Source organism: Phalacrocorax aristotelis, chromosome 1 (assembly GCF_949628215.1).
Source record: "Phalacrocorax aristotelis chromosome 1, bGulAri2.1, whole genome shotgun sequence".
NCBI lineage: Eukaryota > Metazoa > Chordata > Aves > Suliformes > Phalacrocoracidae > Phalacrocorax > Phalacrocorax aristotelis.
The window spans coordinates 87,048,428-87,068,657 of record NC_134276.1 but is presented as its reverse complement, the minus strand read 5'-3'; the positions used below and the strand labels follow the sequence as shown (position 1 = coordinate 87,068,657).

The 20,230-nt window shown below is 41.3% G+C and overlaps 1 long non-coding RNA gene across 6 annotated transcripts in view; it reads right to left on the bottom strand.

The window, feature by feature from the left end:
* Positions 1 to 5,868: 5,868 nt before the first annotated feature.
* The window catches only part of LOC142058842 (uncharacterized), a 61,563-nt gene continuing 47,201 nt past the window's right edge, over positions 5,869 to 20,230 (bottom strand). For 2 of the 6 annotated variants that reach the window (XR_012661129.1, XR_012661128.1), the window contains 3 exons: positions 18,229 to 18,449; positions 17,885 to 18,076; positions 5,869 to 6,105 (listed from right to left, as the gene is read on the bottom strand). This is a non-coding gene — a long non-coding RNA (uncharacterized LOC142058842). Of the gene's footprint in view, positions 6,106 to 7,098; positions 7,334 to 13,527; positions 13,746 to 16,336; positions 17,025 to 17,884; positions 18,077 to 18,228; positions 18,450 to 19,941; positions 20,043 to 20,230 lie in introns of those variants that run through there. The other 4 variants (XR_012661132.1, XR_012661133.1, XR_012661131.1 and 1 more) reach the window with 4 other exon arrangements.

Sequence of the window (20,230 nt, the reverse complement as noted above, 5' to 3'; positions counted from 1 at the left end):
TGAATGTCTGCCATGAAAGGCAAAGTATAGTAAAGGAAACAGTACAGGAATAAATGCATATATGATGTGACAGCTGCTGTCTTTGGTGAGATGGGCAGAGGTGAAGTGAAACAGGAGGAAGAAGAATTTAAAAGGCATCAGAAGCAGTGTACCTGGAATACAAATGCTTCGCTGGAATATACGAGCTGTACAGTAAGGAATCCATAGCCCAAAAGACTGTTCAGATTTATAAGAATACAATTTGTAAAGCATATATCTCTCACATGTTCTCTCAAATGAGGGAATTATAACTGTAATCAGAGATGCACTATGACAGTGCATGACTGATTTCTTGCATGTGTATATTACCTTGACAGTCTACTACACTGAGCAATCTAAGAGCTTACAAGAGCATGCTTACCCATAAATGACTTCCTAGACAAATGAACTTTCCCTTCACTTGATTAATGTTGTTGTTGGAAGTGGTAAGAGTGGAACAGAAAAAAAGTAAAATTATGAGAAGCAAGTCACTGTGTCTTTTAGACAGAGATGTCTAGTGACAAACATGCTCTGAGCTTGAGAAACCCACATAGCAGGATAGTGAGAGAGCATCTTTCAAAACCTGTTGCCAAGTGTAGGCAATGATAGTGTGAGATGACTGTTTCCAGAAGATGAAGCATACTTTTCAAGTGGTTCATTTGGGCAAGAAAGCTGTAATGTCCCTTATGCAATATTAGTAGTTTCTAAAGCAGTGCATATTTAAATGCGTGGCCTCAGTGATACTGAGCAGAGGGGGCTGGAAGCCACGCGAGTTTCTAATATAATAGCGTTTTCAATCAAAATGTCACTCTGCTCTTTCAGAGTAGCTATGTTTGTCTTTAATGACCAATAGTATCTATCTGCAAAGACTTGAGCTATGTCCAGGAATCTTTCCCGCTAATCCCCAGTTTACTGAGGAATGTCAGTACTACAAGTATTCTTAAGGATATTTCCACAGAAATATTTTTTTTCTGTTTCTATGTACAATTTCTGCCAGTGACAGCTTTTTAATATTGTTATAAACTGACACGGAACTAAGTTTTGGTTTTTTACCAAAGTACCAAGAAAAGTTTTCTGGTCATTTTCTGAGCTGTTATCCATTGACTGAGATCATTTCTCACGTGGGCCTTCTATAATTGCTGTCCTCCCAAATACTGATGTCACAGTTTAACAACATGTTCATAGCAAACAACATTATTTCTGCCCTTTTAAAGCAGTGAATTTGTCAGTGACCCTCTCCATATGAAGGTTTGTCTTCAAGCCAGAAAGAATAAAGACATCGGAGCTGCAGTAAGAGGACACTGGGGCTTAAATTTACAGCCCATGCAGTCACTCAAATTCGGTCATCGTTGCTGAGCAGAAAGCAGTGACTAAGTCCCCCCGGGAACTGGCTACCAGACTCTTGTGGAAAGTCACTGGCACCACTTAAGTGTCTTCCGCACTCTACTTAATGTTAGCAAATATTAAAGAAAATATTGAAAGAGGGAGAAATGACCAATACCCTGGTTACTGTCGGGAGCCAGCCTACTTCCCACCACCAGCACTTCAGCAGAGCTTCTGCCTGGAGACAGGTTTCACTCCACATGCAGCATGGAGCATTAATTTAAGCTTACTGTATGAAGCTCCCTGTACCCCAGAGTCCAAAAAAGGATCGCAGCAGTATAAACCCTGCACTAAATGTTATAAAAAAAACACCCCAGGAAGGTTGTCAGCCTCCTGCACCTGCCTCCTAAAAGGGATGTGTAAGCAAACAACCCCAGTGGGATGGAAAGCTTTATTCCATGCAGCAGAGGTATAAGTGCCCCATGGGATGGCCGAGCACCAACAACTCCCAGCAGCTGCCTCAGGGCCGCAGAAGGGAGCGTGAGGGTCCGGGCAGCAGAATGAGAGGCCGTGGGCTGGTGCCATGGACGGCGGCCAAGGACCACCGTCACCGAGCTCATGGGTGGAGGAACAGGCGCCGACATCTGGGGAAGCCAGGGCTCAAGGCCCCTGGGGGCTCCCAGGGAAAGGGCGTGAGGGGATACATCTCCCTCCAAGTTATTTTTTTTGCTCTGCGCACTCAAGTATCAACCTCAATACACAGGAAAGAAAACACAATTAGGAGAATCTGTTTAACCTAGCTCTCACAGTTGAGTTGGGTTTTTTTGTTGTTGTTGGTTTGGAGCTTTTTCCAGCACGATGATTTCACAATAAGAAAATTGAAACTCCGGAGTGAGAAATGCAAGAAATGTTACTGAAGCCAGATGAAGTATTTGAGTTCAGCCCAATTGCCCAGATATCTATAACCTCTATTCTTTTTACTGAATGGATTAGGAGGTCCACAGAGAATGCACAAGTTTCAATGAGTCAGAAGATAACTGGAATATTCAAGTGCTTTGTACGTGTTCGGTTACCAGCATAAGCATCTCATATCTCACTGCCTTTTCCTACAAAAGGAATATCCTGCCTAAAAGCCCCAGCAAGTTTTAAATTTTGATCTCCAGGTTGTTCACACAATCCAGAAAATTAGAAGTGTGGTAGAGTGCCCACTATACTGAAGTACTAATTGCATCTATGTTCACTGATGCCTGTTATTTAAAATATTTTCTGAAAAAGCAAATTGCTGTCAGTTCCTAGTGCATGGTCAGCTTAAAGAAGAGCAGTCTTAAAACAAAAATTTCTGTCTGTACAGACTGCGCAGCTGATGTAAAAGAAAGTAGGTTTGGCAAATGGCAAATTGGAAGGGGCACGCCACTAGGAAAAAAATGGAGAGAGAAAAAAGACTGACAATCTCTTGCTTAGTGTTATTTTTGAGCAAGACAAAATACTCTACTGCAGTGGATGGTAATTACTGTTAATAACAACAGTGTTTTAAAAAACAAACAAAAGCAAACAAACAAAAAAGTTCCCCAGAACCCCAAAACTTATAGAAAAAAGAAGTTTTGCAATAAAACAAGGGAGCGTGGAAACAACCTAACCAAAACAATATTTTGCTGTAATATTTGCATTGTGATGGCACTTTTTCAACATTGCAGTGAAGGAATGAGGTTTTACCCTGGCCCAGTCAAGTTCTTTTTGGGCCTCCTTCCCCTGCCTCCACCACTATACCCGAGTGACACCCTATGATCCACCCACTTGAAGCTGGAAAACCAGAGCATCACACCCATTTACCAGATGTGTCATCTCCAACATGTCCAAATGGACTCAACCCTCCTACGAGCAATGCTTCTGGAGTCTGTGTTCAGCATGATGCTGCAGCGATTACAGGGAAGCCTCTTCAGAACATATGATGTGTTTGTCCCTGGCAATACAGCACAGAGCAAAAAGACTGAAGTAATAAAACTTCTGCCCTTATTATGCTACCCAACTCCAGATTTTCCTCTAATTCTGACTAACTGTGTATTTAAAATTACATTTTGGGATTTACATCCCTCTCCATCAGAAGTTTGGGAGAGACAGACTATGCTATTTTCAAGAAAGGCTGAGCATCAGATCATCAGAACATTTATGTCAGGATGTCTTTGTTCCCACCTGGACATCATCTGTGGTAAGAACCTGAGTTACTGCATGTGATGAAATTAATTTGTGTCTATCAACATTGTAGATTACAGAACATATCTTACCAGTATTCTTCATTAAACATTAAGCAACTGAATGAGAGTTGTTGCCAGATTTCTGGATACTCAGTAAAAGCTCCAGGAAGAGTTAACTCTGCAGTTCCACAATAATCACCAAGTCCATGACCTTCTGGAAGGTATCTAAAAAGTCACAACTGTTAATTAGTATCTATCTATAGAAGCAGTATTAGTAGAGTATTATTATAAGTAGAAATCTTTTCTTATTTATATGTGATAATGTGACAATGTTCCAGTAAAACAAAAAAAAGAACATGCAACCAATATGTTACCCTAATGTCACGTTTAAAGTAATAGATATGTCGTGATTATTTTGTAGCTCTCTTCTCTTTCCTGGCCCACTCTGCTCACAGATATTAATATAGAAAAGGATATCCTCTAACACTTTCTGTTTCTTTTGTGAATTTTGGAGATATTGTGGAGTTTCTACAGTTTACTCAAACTTTCCCCTGCGATTTTACATGTTACATAGGATAGGAGGACCTACCCAGTAGATTTCACATGTACAGTAGGCTTTTCATCACAAAGCCCCAATATTGCAAGCAGTTGCAATACCTATAGGTCAGGTACTGACCTCAGTTTAACGGTAGCATGTATTATCACTAAAATGTGTACCTTAAGATGCACCAGATCTACAGCCTAAGCAAACCAATTAGTTCCAGAATATGTGCCACTTTTTGCTCTGATGTCTTCCACACATGATTTACAGAAAGATTTTGGCAAGGGCCAAAAATGCACATGTAACTTCTAACTCCTAAATTATGCTGAATTTCTTGAAGAGCTTTTGTTCACTAAGAATGAGAACTCCTGCACTTTCAGCAGACTGTATGAAGAATTAGTTATTTGGCTCCTTGTGATGATTAATTGTTTATCAGAACTCCTAAACTTTTTTTTTTTTTCTCTTTTTCTAGATAATTTTTTTAAAGTTGGCTGAAGATGTAATCCTGGTATGTTGAGGGGGTTTCATTCTGACATAAGAATGAAAGAGGAATCATCCCCATTGCTGTGGAAGAAGGTTCACCAAGTGACTGAATAAATGGAAAGAGACAGGAAATGAAGGTGCTATCAAGGCAATACACGTGTACCAAAGAATGAGTGGGCATTACTCACATAGGTATGAATAACACATTTTGATGTCTGTGCCATTTCACATTAGCCCAGGATGTTTCACATGCACTCATGATTATGGAAATAGAAACAGACTGTGAGTCAGAGAAAAAGTTGAGTCAGAATGAATATGTGAAGTGAGTAGAAAGGAATGATCACAGCCATTTACTTTGCCTGTGAAAGGTAGTAAGGCAAGACCAGTCAAAGAACCGAAGCAAAATGGGCACCCAAAGGGCAACTGGATAAAATTGCCAAGATGTGTTGATAGCTAAAACGACAGGTATTTCTATTATCCATAGCAGTTACATCTGCATGTTACAAAAGCTCAAATGACAGTTAATGTAAATCTTTTGGGCACTTTTTGTTGACTTTATTTCCCTCTGCCCCATGTTCGTTATCGAAGACATGTTTATACCTTGACTAAACAAGGTAAAATTTGAATGCTTCCCCATGACAACATAGGAAGTCAATAGGAGTGCTCTCACAGACTGTGTATATGAAGCAGACATAGATACTTGACTTCCTCATATCTGATTTATTTCACAGAGACTGAAAGAGCTAGAATGCTGTAGTTGTAAATACAACAGGGGGGTACGTGCCGGAGAAACTTTCTGTAGGAAAATGGGACCAAAGAAAATGAGGTTTCTGTATAAGATATTCATAGTTTTCTGTTTTGGCTAGTTCACAGATAGCATGAAACTAGAGTATATAGAGTATTTTAGTGTCGCAGCTCTGATTTACTGAAGATTGTGTTAAGGGACAGAGAAATTTTAACAAGATGTCATTTTTATCAAATCATACTTCATTTAGTGGCTTGGGTTTGGGTCAATAATTCTGTTAACAAAGAAGTTTTCCTCTCAACATGAACTTAACATCTTGAAACAGAAATCTAACTGACCAAAATAACTTATAAGTCTTAAAGTCAGAGAAGATGTATTGTGCACACATATTTCTAAGCTTCAATAATTCAGCACAGTAGGAAAAAATCACCCTGTAACGATCCTATAAAATTCACTCTAGAATTTTTTGCATTTCATATATGTAAGTTTGGAATACATTATAAAATGCAGAGCAGTTCAGATGAATTGGTTAAAGATGCTGTCTTGCTGGAAAGACACAATTTGCAAAGACAGGCTATATCTTTATTAGGTCAATTTACATCATTGAGAAAACAAACAACCTTTCAGGCACACAAATACCTGTTCAGACCTGAAATAGCAGAAGCATTTTGCAAAGCTAAACACAAATAGAGAACAAGACTCTGAGTTTAACTTGACCATTGAACAGTAAGACCAGACAGAAGTTCCAGGCAGCAAAGGAGCAATGGTAGGACGTGATCATGGAGAGAGGTGGTGATTATCTCCTGTGGGTCAGAAAGTAAAAAAAGTAATCATAATCTGATTAATATGTTTAGCTCATCATGTCTATTACTACTTCACAATGGAAAGCATTGGCTTTTTTCTGATACTTCCATCATCACAGAGAAGAAAATGCCACCAATCTTGAACAGAAAGCCTAGGTTCAGCCAGGTTTTGCTGACTCAGGAAAGATGATGAACTGAATATTTTATTACTTTTCGAACCTGACCCCTCAAAGGAATACATTTTTCAGCTTACTAGTGAAGTCAGTCCCAGCACCCGCCTACACATTATTCTATAGTTATGACAATACAGAATATGGTCTTGACCTTGCAGACATGTTTATCTCTAAGCATAAGAATAGCCCCATTGATATCACTGGATGAATTATATGTTTAACATGTGTTTTAGTATTGCAAATCTTGAAGACTATGTACAAATGTAGAACATTTTTTATTTTAGCAATCTCAGGAGAGTTTAAGAGTTAATTTTAAATAAAAGCACTTTAGGAGCTAAAAGGCCATGATTGCAATGAAAATTGTAATCACAAATTGTCTTTCAACATCACAAGCCCCCCTACCTCAGTTGATACTATTTGAAAAGCTTGTTGACAACACCGACAGAAAAGCCATGGACCGCATCAGCAAGAACTCGCTGTCTGATCTTAAAATGGCTCCTTCAATTAATTTATTGAAGGTGAGAATGGTGTTCTGTGGACAAATCCAAACACTCTCTGGTCAAGATACAGCAATTTCATATTGGGAATCCTTTTGTGATTTCTACCACAGCAAATCCAGTGGCCACTCCAAGCCAGGGAGCCTGGCCAGAGGTCTGTTCCACAAGTACTTTGTGTCGACCTGCTCTGCACTGCTGAACGTATACTGCTCCACACAATAATCAGTCCCAGCTGGCTCCCGGAAGAGGCTCTCAAACAGCTCGCCAGCCAAAAACAACAACAATCAAACCATATTAAAATTTTTCCAAATGCCAGCCCATACCTCAGTTTATGGTGTTTGCCACAGCATATGAAGCTCCATATGTTGTTTTTTGTAACGTCAACTTTGAATTCGTCACTTCTTCCTGCACCAAGTCTCTTTTCTTCTGTGTTTTGGATTTCGCAGTATCAACCACATCTGAGATTTTCTGCGTCTGCTGCCTCACTTCTGAACACTGCTGTGCAACATGAACCTTGGCCCAACACAATCCAGGGCTTTAACCATCTTCTCTGAGATCCTTACAAATGTACAGTGACTATCACCAGTCTTACTCTGGACCGGGTACGTTCTTTTGAATGGTAATTTGTAACATTTATACCTATCAGTAGTTTCCTGTCACATGCTTTGCTCTCGATGCTGACCAAATTTCCCGTTAAACTTTTTTATCATCTGGTGCAAACACAATTTGGAGCCCCCAACCCAACAGCAATGTTGGCTTATCAGCTGCAAATCAGTCATTCCTGGAATCAATAAAAACACCAAATACACCAGGACCACCTATCATCAGAAACAATGCTACTTTTTTATCTTCTGATACCCTTTCTGGTCTGTTTCTCCATTCAGATTGCTTTATTTTCTTTTTTTTTTCTGGTCCCAAGTATTCTTCAGAGAGTCTAAGCAACCAGAATTTTACTTCGCCCATTTGTTGTTCTTTTTCTAATAGCATGCCCATCTGTGGTATGAGAAATAAACTAATACCGTAAGACTTTTCTAAGAGCACCTTCAAGGCAAATCATCCAAAAACTTGCTGTAAAAAAGGTGTCTCCAGCCTCTTTATAGGTTTTTTTTTTCTCTCTTGATCTTACAAAATCTGGTCTTGAAATTATCTTTTCAACCTGATATGAGTTTTTCTCATATTCTAAAATCCAGGAAAGAAGAAGCCATTAAACAGGATATGAAGCTTTTCTTTCTTTTTCATCAAAAAAAGCAAAAATATGAAAGTTTTTTGTGCATTATTATCAAACAAAATGTGAAGTCTAAAACAAAATTTAACTGAAGAACCTCACAAAATTACTTAGAAGTGGGATGCTCCTTTGTCATCAGCATCCCTAGAGTCTTGGTGAGACTATCGGCTAATTCTGCATATGGTATGCTGTAAATAAAGTACCACACAAATGCTTTTCTTCCTGTAGCAGAACCAAGTGATTAATGCAACTCTGCTGTGCTCTTCGCCCTTCATTTAATGAGTCATGCAGGCTGGATAATGGTGGCCTCGCATCCTTTTCAGTTAGGGTTTATTTGAATACTTGTTAATTTTTCAGGGCCACTATAATCAGGATGTTACGTATTAAAGGAGGCGTGCAAGATTACAGCTTTTGACACTCTCCCATCTTAATAATAAATTTAGCAATTATGATACAATGAAATCATCTCCTGTTTTTCTGAGAAACAGGGAAAAGCTCTGGTTTTTTTTAAAAAATAAAGAATAACTGATCTCCAACTTACTCCATTAGGAGTTTTGGAACTGAGCAGCCGACAGAAGGATTCCTCATTCAAATGTTAATCTTCTCAGCCCATAAGCCGAATGCTCTGGATCTCTCTCTGGGGCAAGAAGGAGCATGTGCTGGCAAGCAGGCAAGCACTATTTTACCCTGAGTGCCAAGGCAGCTCCCCCAGTCTTTCCACACCTCCACTGGAGAGCTGATTAACAGCATCTGTCACCCTTTCCCTGCACCCTGCCTGTAGCCATGCATTTGCAAAGGCAACCTGCCCTCAGACTTGACTCACGCGAGTACTTGACTGGACTCAGTACTAAAGGTGAAAGGGCTGATAAAGACATTTGACACTTCACAGTCCTAGGAAAAAAACCCAAAATGAAACAGAAAACAAAAACTAATAAGCTACACCAGCCCTTACGTGCTTCTGCAAATCCTATCAACTGCTAAGCTGTGGTGGTAGCTTGGTGCATAGCAGGGAGCTGACACAACAGCATCTGTAGCCCTCATCCCAACCCTTTGTTGAAATTCAGACCCTGGGATCATCAAGCATCGTTCACTTTTTTCTTTTTTAACCTGTGTACTTAATTAATATCCAACATCCTTCAAGCACAGATATAACCACTTATGACAAGCAGAATTTACCTTCTCTGTAGGCCCTCCTCCCACTTTGTGTCAGTAGCAAAAATGGGACCAAGCAAAGTCTTTCTGTGACTTTGGTTTCCATTGATGCCAAGGCTGGTACTCATCAAATGCAGATGTCTACATCTGTGCAGCCCTGGGTGCTTCTAGAGCACAATCTCTTTCACCCTGTGCAATGTGAATCACACAGAGTGTCTATTGCTTCAAAATGGCCTTGGTAAAATGTGCTTGTCTGAACTGCAGATATCTAATGTTTGAATTTCACTGAAACTGTCCTCTCCTTACCTTACCTAGGGTTTTCACATGGCCCTTTGTCCAAAAATTACGCTGCTTAGTTGGCCAGATCAGTGACAGTCAGTCATAGCATAGCCATTATAGGCAAACCTAACAAGTTATCGAAATATACTTCGAGCAGAGCACTTGCAGAAATTTGAAGCAGTTTTTTTGTTACAAATGTTTGGGGTTATGAGATGTCAGAGGTCTTACTTGTAAGGAAACTCTTTTTATAGAACAACACAGGATTTTATTGCCTACAGTATTTCTCCATTGAAAAAGAAACATTCGCTTTTCATTTCTGCTGAAATGTTGGTTTATACCACAGAAGAATATGTTTGTGAAATCTGTTTCTCTTGATTGTTCCTTGAGAGAAATGCAGAATCAATGTGTGTAAAGAGGCTGCACAGACTTGTAAAAAGACCATTATCATGTTTTCTCTGACTGTCCAATTCAGAAAGAGGCTTGTGTCATGTACTGACCATAGTCAGTTTTGATCATGTTTTTGGCTGTATATTCAGCTGTTTTGAACAGTTCTCAGCAGAGATATTTGTCAGTTCACAGGTGAGGAGATTTTGGCAAACATTTGATCTAGCTGCAAAGGTGGTCAGCAGAGACACACACTGAGTAACTGGAACATCAGTGGGCTAGTTAAGTTTAGGGCAGGGATTTTGAGAAACAGGCAACCAAAAACCTAAAGATATGCCTAGAAAAACTGCAAAGAGTCCATACCAGAAGACTGCTGAATAGAAAGTCCCTACCCTGCATATTTATAGCCTCCTTTTATCCTGAATTCTGACTTTCAGCTAAAATGTGAAGCTGCTAATATTCATGAGGAGACAGGCATGGGTGTGTTTAATGGATGCTATCAGAGATACACATGCACAGAAAACCCTGAGCAGATTAAAGGTGACCATAAAGCCTCAGGAGGAAGGGTGAGGGGATTGGGGGCCCAAGGCGTGTTTTTGTTAATCCTTACAGCCACAGGGGGAGGTCCTGAAAGGAGCGGGCACGACTGGCAGACCAGTGTCTGACTGCACAGCTGGGATTACTAGCAAGTATTCAGCTTCCTTCACCATGCTGTCTTGTCTGACTATGAGCAAGGACTGGTGAGAGGGGAGGGGACCCACTGAACCAAGAGAGAGAGAGAATAATTTTGTGGCCATGTTTGTCAAACTGCTGAGATCTTTAAACTAGACTCACCAGGGAACAGGGGCTGAAGTCCAGAGATGAAAGAGAAGCTGTAAACGGCAGAGATATACAAGGCAGAAGGCCCCCAGAGGGTCATTTGCTTTCCTGGTCAGAGAGGAAGTTCATTCAGAGGCTTTCTTCTACTGCTTGTACAGAGCCTATGTGCAAAGCCTGGACAACAGGACCCACAAGTCCAGGTGCAGGGGTGGACCTGCAACAGGACTGGGATGGTGATGACATGGTGGGATGCTGCGCCCACAATTGGAGCATGGTTCTTGATGACTACAGGCTGATCAGGAAAGACAGGCAGGGAAGAAGAGGGGAAGTAGTCACACTCTGCGCTAAGATGCTCTGGCACTGTGTAGATCTCCTGTATGAAACTGGAAGTAAGCCTCTAGCTCAGTACCACACAGAGGGAAAAGCACAGAGAAGGAACATTTGGGATGCTGAAGTGGGATCTGTTACCATTTCCTTTAGAAACCAGATGACTGTCCTGGATACCCTTCTCCTTCATGTCAGCGCCCCAGGTGTTCATGCCTGGTGATCCCTGAATAAGCCGCAAATTTTCCCTCCCAAAACCTGAAGTCCCAACTCTGCTCCTCACCTTCCAGCCTTCCTCTGGACTCCGACCTCCAGCATCTCATGGTTGTTGTAGGAGGGGCTGCCCTGGGTTACCAGTGCTGCCACCAGCTCTTCCCTTCTTGCAAGCAGCAGCTCACTCTGGCAAAGAGAAGGCTAAGGGACACTGTAATGACAGCCTACTTGGCGGTCAGTTACAGAGATGATGACCATATCCCTCTTTATATTGTGAGACAGATAATATGACCAAGGGCAACAGGCACAATTTTTTGATCAGAACAATCAAGTTGGGCATTAGCAAAAACTTAATAGAAAGATAGTGCAGTACTGGGTCAGGCTATCCAAAGAGGTGGTGATATCTCTGGCCTTCCGGACTAAGCTGTACAAAACCATAACAAAGCTGATCCGGCACTAGCAGCACCCCTGCTCTGAGCAAGAGGCTGGGCTAGGTGGCTGCAAGGGCTTCTTTCCATCCAGCATTTCTGTGGCTCTGCAATTCCTCTACCCTTATTTGTTTTCCTGTCTGGGAATCTAAGCTGCTAGGTCAAGATCTAGCCTTTAGCGTGCCTGAGAGAGGTTTTGCCAAAAAGTCACCAAGCCAGATCTGTCAGAGAAGGATAGGTTGTCATTGACAGTATTCTGTGACTATGACTCTATGATTTCACAAGTGAGATCACAGACTCTTAATAAGGGAGCTAAGTTTTTCAGTTGGACATGTTCACAGCATAGGAATAAATGAAAGGTAAACAAACAAATCAATTAGCTTTTTGCTTTGATCAAGAAAAAAAATTTCCATCTACCATGACAGAAATAAGAATCTTCAGCCGATAAAAAGGGGATTTCTGTCATGGAAAAGATCATCTTTTTCTCTTTCAAACTAAATTGAGCTCTAAAGCCAGCAGCTATCACAAAAGACTCCCTCCTTCAAAAAATTACTTTGTATGACTCCAAATTTTCAGCTCAATAAACACCATTTTGAACATCTTTTTTGTAGAAAAACAAAGTGCATTTTGAAGTGATAGTTTTTTTCACTCCAAAAACTTTTTTTCTCCAAAAATAACTCCAAACAGCAATCCACTAAAATCTGTATCAATTTAAGAAATACATTTCACTAGTGTACTCTTCTTTCTAGAGACAGCTGTTCAACAAATGTTTTTGAACAGCTCTCATGGAATCTAGATGGGGAGTTATGAGGAAATATGTCTCATCTTTATGTTACAGTCAGGACAGTTTAATTGTTAGAAAGCTTTAGCTACAACAGGTATGTCATCTCCATCAGGAGACAGAAGTTGAGGTATCCTAACCTCCTTCTTTTATGTGGTCACTAAAACAACATAAAAGTGGCCAAATTCAATTAGTGGAGACAGATCTTGTGCAATATTATAAAGCTTATGCACAGAGCTCTTCTTTCCAAATGTACTCAGAAGCTACACCCTAATCTTTTAAAATATATAAATATATGGCTATTAAATGCAGTGGTAACCATTTGCAAGAGCAAATCTACTTCTTTAATGCTCATCTTCCCCATTTGTGTCAATATGGGAGAGTAAGAGTAGAGTGCATGTCTCCTCAAGGAGAGGAATCTTTTTAAATAAAGTTCACCAAGACTTTTACAGGGCTGTAAATAAAAGATATTTTAAAATAATATTTATTTGGCACCTTCTGTGCATGATCTGTTAGTCCTGTACTGCACTCTGAGATCAAAATGTAACATAAGCATAAAGATTTGCCACAGACCTTTCCACCTTTGTGAAAGATGTCTTTCTCTCTCTTTTATTTCCCAGCCATTACTATTTCAGCAGAGGGCCTTTATGGGATAATCAAAAGAAAACATCCCGGAAATTTCTGACATAACTTTACTGGTTTTTTCCCCTCCGTCTCAAACAAGGGCCAGATGCACACTCTGAAACTGAGTCATAGTGAGGGGCTTTTTGGTTATTTAATTACAGTTTTTAATTAATGTGAGAAAGCTTAACTGATCCTAAATAGTGGTAGCAGTTGACAAATTACGAGAGCACTCCATGCCCACAGAAAAGCTAATGCTGCAAGGAAAGCACAGGCAATCAACACTAGTTTGCAATCAGTTACATTTCAAAGAAATAGTTTTTCCAAGTGTCTTTGTGCATGCGGGATTACTATCATCTTTGAAGTTTAAATCATTTTTAAGATCTGGCTAGAGGCAAATTAGATAAGAAGGTGGCTGTGCAATTAAATTAAGACTTTGGAAAGCTCATATGGTTATAAGATCCAAGTACTTATCCTGATAAAATGCTGCCAACCCTTTAAAGAGGTGTACCAACTTATTTTTTACCTATAAATTCTGTTGCTGACAGATCTGATAGGTGCATGATTCAGTGCTTAGCCCTGGTAACATGATTCATCCAGGCTTCTGAACAGTTGTCCGAGATGAAGGCTCCAGTGAAGACTCTAGCACTGTGAATCAACTTCCACGGGATTTGGCCATGTTCACAGTACAGCTTGGAGAACCTTGCTTAGCTGAGGCTTGGTGCTGTTTTCCAGCTCAGCCCACTGAAACAGGGACCAAGAACATCTGCTTGAGGTGGTGCCAGACCCATCGAGTCCCACATATGATCACAAGACTCATTTCTGTACTCCGCTTCACACCCACCATCTAGGGCCTCTGAGCAGCTATGCCTGGTTCCTGGCTTCCCTGGGCAGGGGGGCTGCACCACAGCCAGGGACAGGCACCACTCAGAGACAGATGCTTTAGCAACAGCTTTTCCCACAGCACACACTTTCCCTGTGCCTTCTTCAACACGTTGTCTGGCACACTCATCGCATGCCTTCATCACCTGATTAAATGCCTGCCCCCATCACGGAGCCCAGTGCAGGATTCCTGCACAGGACTTGGCTAACTCGAGAGGTCTGTTGTGATGGACTGTCAGAACCTGTCTCTGCATCTCCTTTTAGATTATGTGGGTTTGAACTGTCAATCACTCTCACTGACAAAGAAATCAGTTCTCTCCACAGAGCCAGGTGGTTTTGTAAAATGCGTTCTGAGTCATATCAACCAGATGCCTTTACAAAGCTGCATTTGTGACCAAAACTTGATAAAAGAAAGGGAGTTGCAAACTAAAGTATATCTTAGTCTTCAAACCTCTTGAAAAGTCAGCTAACTGTATGCAGCAATGGTAGGCAACTGAAAAGGGGGTGTTATTTCAGCCTGTGTATATAAATCTGTATTTCAGTGAAAAACTCCAACAAAAGTAGTCTTATTTTTTAAGGGGGGAAAAAAAAAAAAGGTCTCATCTGTGTTTGCAAGAAGAAAGAGCCAAAGCTTCATGCAGACTCCTTTCACACAACCTTCGGGAGCTGCGCCCCATTTGTCCGAGTAGCAAGGGTTCAAAATGATTCATTGTGATTCACTCCAAGAGAAGATAGGTACCTGTGTTCTTTTGAAAGCCCTATTATGTGACAGTTTGCCTCTTTGGATGCTTGAGTATTATTAGAAGTCTGTCCTTGTTTGCCTGTCATATACACACAGTTAAGGTGAGGAATTATCACCATTTTCTAGACCTGGAAATGGAGATGAACAGAAGTTGAATTGTTTACCCAAGGAAGCACACAGGAGCAGTCCCGCTGGGTTAGAGCAAAGATCCACTCAACCCAGGCAACTGTCCTGCATGCTGTCAACAACGGAGACTTAGGGCAACCCTGTAAGTAAAGTGCCTTGGGTTGTATTTCCCCTGTTTTGCCTTCATAGCTCCCAGCAACTGTTAGCGTGGGGACTTTTTGAGACAGACCTGCATCCAGCGGACAATGTTCAACAGCCATCAACAGAGGAGTGAGCTATTGACTGAGAACAGATCAAATCCAAATTTTTAGCTTCCTGCCTTGTAGGCTGGATCCTTGTAAAAGATGTCTAAAGCCTGGAATCAAGTTCACCTTAAGACTGAAATCTCCTGAAGATGAAAGCATGAAAAAATTGTCCCCTGAGAAGCTGGAGACAGAACTCAGACTGTCTTCAGGGACACAACGTTTTCACATGGACTCTCTCAGAGAATTTAAATTTTCCATCTGGAACCTGGATCTACCAAGGTGAACAGAAGTGTTACAAAACCCCACAGAGCCAGCTGTGCAGTTAAGTTTGATATCTATACGACAGAGCAATGTGAATCACTTATCACCATCATTACATTCAACACAGCCTATAAGAGGAATCACTGGGAGCTTTCAAGAGCACTTCAAGGTTTGCTTTGCTGCAGTATCTGTTGCAGAGGACTGCATTTTTCATTGTAATGTGCTGCTTTAGAATTAATCCCTACAAGGTAAAAATTTCTTAAGCTGTTGTGGTATTATAATTTTAATAAATATTTTCCTTCTTGGTTACAAATTTCCCTAGTACTCTATGCAAGCAAAGCAAGGAAGGAGTCGCTGCAAGCAATGTCAGCTAACAACTGAAAGAATCAACGAATTCACCTGCCAGGTATCACTCACTCATCAGGTTGGCTTATATTTACCTAAAACACCCACTAGTGATTAACAGTACTTTACTTGCCCACTAAAAGGAAAAAGCACACTTCTGAGAAATTAGCTGTATTACATCTTGTAGGACATTTGTGGTAGAGGGAGGGGTAGGTTTTGCAGCTCATTCCGAGAAAACCAGTGCCTTTGCTTAAAGAAAAAAGTCAGAAAAGCACAGGGTGAGAAACAGAGGACACGTGGGAATGACACTGCAGCAGCACAGCTCCTTGGAAGCTGGACAAGCTTACAGGAGCGTCTCTGGTTTAGCAAGTCAATGCTGCAAAGTGCTAAGCGTCTCCATTCCTGCTGGAGTCAATGGACACCCAAAATCCCGAAGGAGGAAAAATATTTCTAAACGAAAAACTCTTTTAGTCAGCTCTTTATTTTTGCTGAAGCAAAAAATCACTGAGTTCAAAATCAGTGAAAAGCTGATCCAACAGCTTATGCAAGTGAGTTTCTTGCCAAAAGAAGGAGTGCTGGAACAAATTAATAACTTATGGAAAAACAGGAATACAGTGGTAACATCTAAAATGATTTAACAATGTGTCTGAGCCCATTAAAAAATATATATTTTTACTAGACTAGAGAACTAAAGCATGTATTTACATTTCAAAATAAAAAGCAAAACCTAAATATCGTCTTGGCAATTATTAAGCAGTTCCATTTATTTCAAAAGAAACAAAAAAAATTAAAGGTTATGTTTATATGGCACAATGCATTATCATATAGAGATGCCCAGACTGGTCCTTAACACTGGATGTTGGAGAAGGGTATTGCCAAGCAAGCAAGGAGACTATCGATGCAAATGTAACCTGCTGCTGCTTAAGAAGGCTAGTGAACCAAGGCAGGGTCATGCTGTGATGCCCAGGTCCCTTCTAGAATCAGAATTAGCTTGTAGAGAACTGGTGTGAAAATTTCTGAATGTTACTGCCCTTTGCTATGTAATCCTGAAGGAGGCTATGTTCATGTCGACATTTTATCTAAACCTCTTTCTGGTTTATAGAGGTTTTTGAGCAGTCCTTGAGACACTGTTTTTGGTTTTCCCTCTTTGCCGTTATATTAAATGCTGAAGGGGGACAAGCTCATAAAATGCAACTGATGACTGTCCAAGGTAAAAAACTTTGGGTACTTCAAAAACAAGCAAATATAAAAAGTATCAAGTGAATGTGACAATCCACACTGCTTGTAAACTGTGTGTCTGCAGACCCTGTGGCAGTACTGTCCAGGAAGCCAAATCCATTTTGGCTGTGCAGACCTTCACCTTCACAGACGTCCTTTCATCCCCATCTTCAACGTAAACTCCCAAGGGCTGCTAGTACAAACCTAAAAATAGAGACTCACTAAGTGAACTGGCTCCTTCATAAAAACATAAACATCTCGGGCAACACAACAGGAGGGGATTGATTTGACTGATCACTTCGCAGCTCTCCTTGGCAACAAAGCTACCTGGCTGGGGTCTCCATCCCTTGGGGATTCTGGTCAGAGTGTTGTGTGCCAGTCACACTGTGCTCAGATCTGCTGGAAGATGCTTGGGTGCAAAAGAAGATTTTGACAGAGAAAAGACTGTTGAAATGAGGCTGCCTTAGACATGGGGCAATACAAGAGGTAGAAACAGGTAGACGAGCTCAGGCAGAACAACAAAAAGCTGAATTTGACATGCATGTGCCTACTTTTTTAAATACAATTTTTACAATATTTCTGTGAAAGACAGCCATCATTTTTCAGTGCAATCCATGTCTGGTCTTTATACAGAGGTTTGACCTCTCTTACTCTTTCTCTTCCTTCTGACATCATAACAAGCAAAAACGCTGTTTGCTATAATGTCATCTCTTTCCCCAAAACTGAAGTCCCTAGATACCTTGGTTAGAAGCTGGAGGAGGAGCAATGATCATGGTAAGACTCAGGGCTAATTCTCCTGATTAGACCAACCTATTTCACCTCCTGCTGGTCCTGTGGTCCTCTGAAAGCCACCAGCAGATGTAGAAAATCTCACCAACCACCTCCCTGTGCAGTAGCCCTACCTTCTTTTCCCAGGCATAAATGCAGGCAAAGAGCTAACATTTAGCCACAAATTTTTGCTAGCATCCAACTTCAAGATACTTGAAAAACAGAGAAAAGTGATTTAGATAGATTTGATTTCTACAAGAAAGAAAAAAAAATCTATCTAGCTGTACACGACTTACCTTATTCACTCTGACCAAAAGCCACCTTGTTCACTGTCTCCAAAGCATAAGGATATATTTCCATTTGGAAGCGTTGTAGAAATACTGCTCAGGCATATCTCCAGCTTCTTCCTTTTCTCACTTTTCACAGTTAACCTCATTCATAACTGGCAATACTAGTTTCCCCTTTGGAGGTGGCAGTTAGTGTAATTGCTGGAAAAAATAAAAACAGCGCTGGAAAGTACGGCCCGAGGAGCCAACAACATTGAAAGTCACAGACATGACAGGAAGGTAGGTAGGTCATGCTTTTAGAAGGACAGTCAAAAAGCAGTGGTTTTCATGAACTGTGGAAAACAGCTACATACCTACCAGCTGAGGACATGTTGTATTTGTAGGGAGTAATCAATAACGTGCCAGATATGTTTGTCCTCCAAGTCATATTTCCTTTTGTGTACTTTCCTTCTGTTTGTAGCAGTGTGTGGACTGATACAGGGTACTTCAATATTTTCTTCTTGCGTTTTCTTATTTCCACAAGAGCATTTCAGCAGAGGCATTTCCACTCTTAGCAAAAGCAAACCGTTCCTCTCTGCATCAGGCAAACCAGATGGAGAAAACAAATCATTAATTTATGACTTAGAAGATACATTTTCATGACAGGACTTTGTAACACCCTACACTTCTTTTTTAATTTAATATTTCATGACATTTACAAGCAGATAGGAAAATAAAATTAGAAATAGGAGATTCCTCACAGTGGCAGCATGCTGTCCTCAATCCTCAGGCTGTATTACAGTTCCTCTTCTGCCAGTAGCAGCCACAGGTAAAGCTGTTCCTGCTCCCCCATTCTCTCAGCACCCTGACTCTGGTGACTGTAAGGGATCAGGGCTGCCTGGTGGGGAAGGAGGGGCAGGGACAGGCATTTGGGGACAGCAACACATTTACTCATCTGAGCAGCAGCAGAGCCGTGTGCCAGGCCTCAGCCTTGGCCAGCAGGGATCAGTCTAGTCCAGAAATCCCATCTCTTCTTAGGTTCAGGATGGTACCGGACAGCAGGTCACCCTTCCTTCCTGGTGCTCCCCTACCAGCCTCCTTGGAGGAGAGGCACTAGTTTTATTAGCCTGACGCAAACGTGCCTGACTGTTTCTGGTGTTTGGCAACGCCTGGGAAGGGAGCCAGGATTTTCACCCTCCTGTGCACTGGCCATGTTTAGTGCTTTGCACAGATACGCCCACGGTGTCCTGCCCACAAGTGTTGCACCCTCTTGCTAGCAGGGGCCTGGGAGCGAGCATTTGGGGTGACTGCCAAGTGTCCTGGGATGTGGGAGGGGTCCCATTAGCCTGCGACAGCTCCACAGGTATAGTATCGCTCCCTTGCAAGTAGCCCAGGATGTTACACTTGCAAGACTTACCAACAGCCAGGGGAGGAAAAGCCTGATCAGAAATATTGCTTGTCATGCTTTAACAAGGTGGAGAGTGTCTCCATCTCAGCTGTTGAATAACTCCCATAGCAAAAGAAAGTGTGTGCTCTCTCTCTGCTCCCACAACTCCTCTAATAGCTCAATGGAGCGAATGGTTTGTGTATCTCCCAGTGCTTTGGATAGTCCTTCTTGGGTTTTTTTATGGACCTCTGTGCATCACAGCTATTAATCACCCGATTCATTGACAATGCTGACACAGAGACAAGGTTATGAAAGTACCCACACTTTGGAAACTGGATCTGATTACTGGTTTTGTTTGTAAAACTGCTCAGATTGTGGGAACAGTGACAGGCTCTAAGAGGGCAATTTAATTTTTTGAAGTCAGATGAAGCGGCTCCTGCTTTTAGTTAATTGCCAACTCTCTTTTTCAGCTCTAAACAGAAAACAAATTCTATTCCCCATAATAAGCCAATTCCAATTAGGGTAATTACCATGGGATAATTGTAGACTACCTATGGTTAATTAGGGCTCCACCATGTGTTTACAGCACTCCAGGGGTGTAAATATTTTATGATAACCACAGCTTCATGCATTGTTACAGCTTAATTGAATATATTACATCATTGTTATTGGGAGGGTAGGAGAAAAAAAGGGGCAAAACCTTGAAACACGACGGCAAAAGCTGCAATGGGCTTTTTCCCCAGTAGTCAACCACCCTGCCAGATAATGTCATTATGATGAAAGATTCCCTTTTTTAGGTCATCTTATGTTCACTCAGCAGGAAAAACAAGTGCACCATCATCAGCGCTGGGCTTTGAACTTCTGAGCTTAATGATGAGAAGAAAAGCAAAGTGAGCCGAGAGATGGTGCTAGGCCCAATCCTCCCTGCGCAGCTCTGTCTCTCTGGGGCACCACGCTGGTGGGACAGCAGGCACCTGTGTCCTCATTCT